At 48.1% G+C, this 5,930-nt stretch overlaps 1 non-coding gene across 1 annotated transcript; it reads right to left on the bottom strand.

Annotated features, from left to right (window-relative positions):
* Positions 1 to 2,416: 2,416 nt before the first annotated feature.
* On the bottom strand, positions 2,417 to 2,489 carry Trnaa-cgc (transfer RNA alanine (anticodon CGC)). The gene has a single exon. It is a non-coding gene; the product is annotated as a tRNA-Ala (tRNA).
* Between the last annotated feature and the right edge of the window lie 3,441 nt (positions 2,490 to 5,930).

The following is a 5,930-nucleotide window of genomic DNA, read 5'->3' on the forward strand; positions in this document are numbered from 1 at the left end:
CGGATCGTAGCCTATCGCGATTGCGGTTTATCGTATCGCGACATTGCTGCTCGCGTTGGTCTAGATACAATGACTGTTAGCAGAATATGGAATAGGTGGGTTCAGGAGGGTAATACGGAACGCCGTGCTGGATCCCAACGGCCTCATATCTCTAGCAGTCAAGATGACAGGCATCTTATCCGCATGGCTGTAACGGATCGTGCAGCCACGTCTCGATCCATGAGTCAACAGATGGGGACGTGTACAAGACAAGAACCATAGGCACGAACAGTTCGACGACGTTTGCAGCAGCATGGACTATCAGCTCCGAGACCATGGCTGCAGTTACCCTTGACGCTGCATCACAGACAGGAGCGCCTGTGTGTACTCAACGACGAACCTGGGTGCACGAACGGCAAAACGTCTTTTTTTCGGATGAATCCAGGTTATGTTTACAGCATCATGATGGTCGCATCCGTGTTTGGCGATATCGCGGTGAACGCACATTGGAAGCGTGTATTCGTCATCGCCGTACTGGCGTATCATCCGGCGTGATGGTGTGGAGTGCCATTGGTTACACGTCTCGGTCACATCTTCTTCACATTGACGGAACTTTGAACAGTGAACGTTACATTTCAAATGTGTTACGACCCGTCGCTCTACCGTTCATTCGATCCCTGCGAAACCCTACATTTCAGCAGGATAATGCACGAACGCATTTTGCAGGTTCTGTACGGGCCTTTCTGGATACAGAAAATGTCGACTGCTGTAGTGGTCAGCACATTCTCCAGACCTCTCATCTATTGAAAACGTCTGGTCAATGGTGACCGGGCAACTAGCTCGTCACAATACGCCAGTCACTACTCTTGATGAACTGTGGTATCGTGTTGAAGCTACATGGCAGCTGTACCTGTACACTCCATCCAAGCTCTGTTTGACTCAATGCCCAGGCCTATCAAGGCCGTTATTACCGCCAGAGGTGGTTGTTCTGGGTACTGATTTTTCAGGATCTATGCACCCAAATTGCGTGAAAATGTAATCACATGTCAGTTCTAGTATAATATATTTGTCCAATGAATACCTGTTTATGATTTGCATTTCTTCTTGATGTAGCAATTTTAACGGCCAGTAGTGTGTTATCGCTATTAGTAGTGAGTATATACATAGCGAACTGCAGAAAATTGCTGAAATTTAAACTTTGTATTGTTTAGGCATTTATCTAGAAGTGCCATTTTCCATTTTTTTAAAAAATTTATCAGCTATCAAGAAAGCCCCCAAAAACATGGTTTCTAGATACCATAAAGGAGCCGTGGACTCCAAGACGGCTATGCACACGGCTGTAACGTTTGCGCTATATTTCTATGATCCTGATTCTAGTAGTCCTGAAAATTTCCTGATATCTTTGTCCGTTTCCAACATACAGAGCTTTAAACGTACACTAGTTCTACACATAAAATCTGGTGTTAGGCGAACAAGTGGCTTATAAAGAAACAGTATGGAGAAATATGTTGCGAGTGTCTCCGTTGTCACCAGGAGCGTTTTAGGGTTCTACGAACCATATCTTGTAATACTGAAGCACGTGCACAATTCTGGTGCACGTAAAATTCGGTCTGATGTCTATAATAAGGTATTTCGATTTCACATAAGTAAACTATCAAACTTTTACTGAACCATAAACTTCTTTTCGTATCAGTGACATGCCTGTCGGAGCACAAAAAAGTCCATATTCTAGTGGGGTACCAGCCATCTCATTCTACCTTCCACTGCATCTTTAAAAATTTTCCCAATACATTTAGCATTCCGACATATTCGTGCATTCTTATGCTGAGGTAGAAGAAGACAGTGGCAGTGGGAGAGAGACGGAAAAGTAATAAGTAGTGGAAAGTCGTAGACAATTATTTTGGTACAGAAAGATCGAAGGAGAAAATGGCAGTGTGAGAGACAAAGTGGCAGTGGAACATTGTTGACAGTGACAAAACAATGCTAGGAAAAGAGTGAAGAGGAGAGTGCCAGAGGGACAGGAATAAAGAGGAGAAAGTGGAAGCGTGTGACAGCCAGTGGTAATGAGGGACAGAGTCTATGACAATGAGAACGACGAAGAGAGAGATGGTGATAGCGTCTACCAGCAGTGGGAAGGAATTAATGAGATAACAGCAGCAAGACAGAGCAAGAGGGAGACACTCACAGTGAGAGGAGACTGTAGTACTAGCTATGGTTGTAGCAGACAGAACGTAGGAGACTATGGCTCTGAGACAGGAGACATGGTGGTGGTGGTGGTTAGTGTTTAACGTCCCGTCGACAACGAGGTCATTAGAGACGGAGCGCAAGCTCGGGTTAGGGAAGGATTGGGAAGGAAATCGGCAGTGCTCTTTCAAAGGAACCATCCCGGCATTTGCCTGAAACGATTTAGGGAAATCACGGAAAACCTAAATCAGGATGGCCGGAGACGGGATTGAACCGTCGTCCTCCGGAATGCGAGTCCAGTGTGCTAACCACTGCGCCACCTCGCTCGGTTGAGACAGGAGACAGTCACAGCTAGAGAGGAGCATTCACACAAGGTTGGCGCCGGTGGCGAAACCTACAACGTGCTCACATGAGGAAAGTTTCCAACCAATTTCTCATACACAAACTGCAGTTGACCGGCGTTGCCTGGTGAAACGTTGTTGTGATGCCTCGTGTGAGGAGGATAAGTGCGTACCATCACGTTTCCGACTTTGAGAAAGGTCGGACTGTAGCCTATCGCGATTGCTCTTTATCGTATCGCGACATTGCTGCTCGCGTTGGTCAAGATCCAATGACTGTTAGCAGAATATGGAATCTGTGGGTTCTGGAGGGTAATACGGAACGCCGTGCTAGATCCCAACGGTCTCGTATCACTAGCAGTCGAGATGACAGGCATCTTATCCGCATCGCTGTCAGGGATCGTGCAGCCACATCTCGATCCCTGAGTCAACAGATGGGGACGTTTGCAAGACAACAACCATCTGCACGAACAGTTCGGCGACGTTTGCAGCAGCATGGACTATCAGCTCGGAGACCAAGGCCGCGGTTACCCTTGATGCTGCATCACAGATAGGAGCTGGTTCAAATGGCTCTGAGCACTATGTGTGGTATACACCACTTTTAACAAACACCGAACAACGCGCTCCATTACGCGGCCGCCAAATACATCGCTGGCCGCACTTCTCTGGGCGGCCCGCTGCTCCCATCGCTGGCCGTCTTCACACGCACGCTCCCTGACGTGGCCGAGAAATACATCGCTGGCCGCACTTCTCCGGGCGGCTCGCGGCTACCGTCGCTGGCCGCCTTCGCGAGCGCGCGTTTGTCAGCACACAGCAATTGGCTACGCCAGGAAACATTGCGATTGGTTTTCCATGGAAAACAGCGACCCCAGCCGACGGCTCCATTAACTAGCAAGCCTTATATAAATCCGGCCGCCGCCGCAAACGACAGTTTTCATCGGGAAGTGCAGTACGCCGTGTTCCAGCTGCTTGTGGATGACTCGCCGCACCACTCGAGGTTAACTGGCTGCTCGGCGGAAAATCTTGCGACTTCACTTCGAGAGACTGAACTTCACTGGACTTGGGAATAATTACGGGACGTGCATCCCACCATGCACATTTGGACATTGGTATAACCGAACTTTAATTCTGCATTACTTCTGAGTGTGAGCCTGGGTAGACGCTTGGCTAACATAATTGTTAAAAAGTGATTTGTGATTTAATAAACCAGACTGAAGAGGTTATTGTGTTATTCCTGGTTATAACACTATGCGACTTAACTTCTGAGGTCATCAGTCGCCTAGAACTTTGAACTAATTAAACCTAACTAACCTAAGGACATCACACACATCCATGCCCGAGGCAGGATTCGATCCTCCGACCGTAGCGGTCGCTCGGCTCCAGACTGTAGCGCCTAGAACCGCACGGCCACTCCGGCCGGCACAGACAGAAGCGCCTGCGATGGTGTACTCAACGACGAACCTGGGTGCACGAATGGCAAAATGTCATTTTTTTTGGATGAATCCAGGTTCTGTTTGCAGCATAATGATGGTCGCACACGGGTTTGGCGACATCGCGGTGAACGCACATAGGAAGCGTGTATTCGTCATCGCCATACTGCTGTACGCCATACTGCTGTATCATCCGGCGTGATGGTATGGGGTGCCATTGGTTACACGTCTCGGCACTTTGAGCAGTGGACGTTACATTTCAGATGTGTCACGACCCGTGGCTCAACCCTTCATTCGATCCCTGCGAAACCCTACATTTCAGCAGGATAATGAACGACCGCATGTTGCAGGTCCTGTGCGGGCCTTTCTGGATACAGAAAATGTTCGACTACTGCCCTGGCCAGCACATTCTCCAGATCTCTCACCAATTGAAAACGTCTGGTCAATGGTGGCCGGGCAACTGGCTCGTCACAATACGCCAGTCACTACTCTTGATGAACGGTGGTATCGTGCTGAAGCTGCATGGACAGCTGTACCTCTAAACGCCATCCAAGCTCTGTTTGACACAATGCCCAGGCGTATCAAGGCCGTTATTACGGCCAGAGGTGGTTGTTCTGGGTACTGATTTCTCAGGATCTACGCACCAAAACTGCGTGAAAATGTAATCACATGTGAGTTCTAGTATAGTATATTTGTCCAATGAATACCCGTTTATCATCTGCGTTTCTCCTTGGTGTAGCAATTTTAATGGCCAGTAGCGTATGTTCGGATGCCAAAAAGCATATTTGCCTTTTCTGTGCTCCGTTACCATTATTTTTCTGCTGGTTTCATTGTGTACCAGATCTGTAGACTTGTACCTGCTGACAAATAAAAGATTAAGTATGCAATTTATTTTTTCGAGGTGATAGTTAAATCCTTACTCCTCTGCTCATAGATGTACATGTAGAGGTCCGTACTACACATCAGCAGTTTGTTTTCTCCCGTGATTAAGCGGCAAAGAGAGTGGAAGTCCGCGGTTACGGAGCTGGTGACGTAGAATATGGCTCCGTTAGAGCAGTAGATCCAGGTGAGGATATGGTCATTTCACAACAGATCTTAGGCAATCTGAAGTAGTATCCGTTTCTGTCACTTTGAACAATACGAATACAATGAATAGAGTACGTCTGGTCTAGCTCCATCCACTACACGGGGATCGTTCCACTCAGAAATTAGCCCGATATCTTACCAGTGTTGTTCTTCAAAGAGACAGGTCGCATAATCCTTCTCGACTAACGCAGCGCGTCCGCCGCGGGTGCGGACGGCTTCGCGGAACGGGGAGCGGGACACGGGCTCATCTGGCGCCGCGGCGCGCGCTGCTTGTTAATTAAATGTTATCTCGCCGCTCTCAGCAGCGGCCCGGCCCGCGCTTCCCCGCGCGCTGCTGCTGTGTTTCTGCCGAGCCGCAGCTGCGCCATGAATAACATACAGCAAAAACAAAAGCAGTCGCCGCTGAATTATTCCTCCTGTAAAGGAAAACCACAGCTTCTTTTGTTCTGACAGAAAAACAGACGTGAATTTCTCAGCCGCTCAAGAACTTCAGTTGCCTTTGTAACGATACCGCCGAGATTCAGGGACCGACGTCGTCTCCTCCAGTGTTTGCTCTCTAAGTTGTTGCAGCATAAACGTTTCTACTGCAATCATTTTTTCTTCTCCCCTTCTCTCTTTCTCTGTTCAATGAATCGGAAATTGTTTTGTGTGTTTATATTCTGCTAAACACGCCCTCATAAACCTTGATCACGGATGGATAAATGCCGGCCGCTGTGGCAGAGTGGTTCTAGGCTCTTCAGTCTGGAACCGCGCAACCGCTACGGTCGCAAGTTCGAATCCTGCCTCGGGCATGGATGTGTGTGATCTCCTTATGTTAGTTAGGTTTAAGTAGCTCTAAGTTCTAGGGGACTGATGACCTCAGATGTTAAGTCCCGTAGTACTCAGACCCATTTTTTTTATGGATACATAAATA

The sequence above is a fragment of the Schistocerca nitens genome, chromosome 1, assembly GCF_023898315.1.
Source record: "Schistocerca nitens isolate TAMUIC-IGC-003100 chromosome 1, iqSchNite1.1, whole genome shotgun sequence".
NCBI classification, from domain to species: domain Eukaryota; kingdom Metazoa; phylum Arthropoda; class Insecta; order Orthoptera; family Acrididae; genus Schistocerca; species Schistocerca nitens.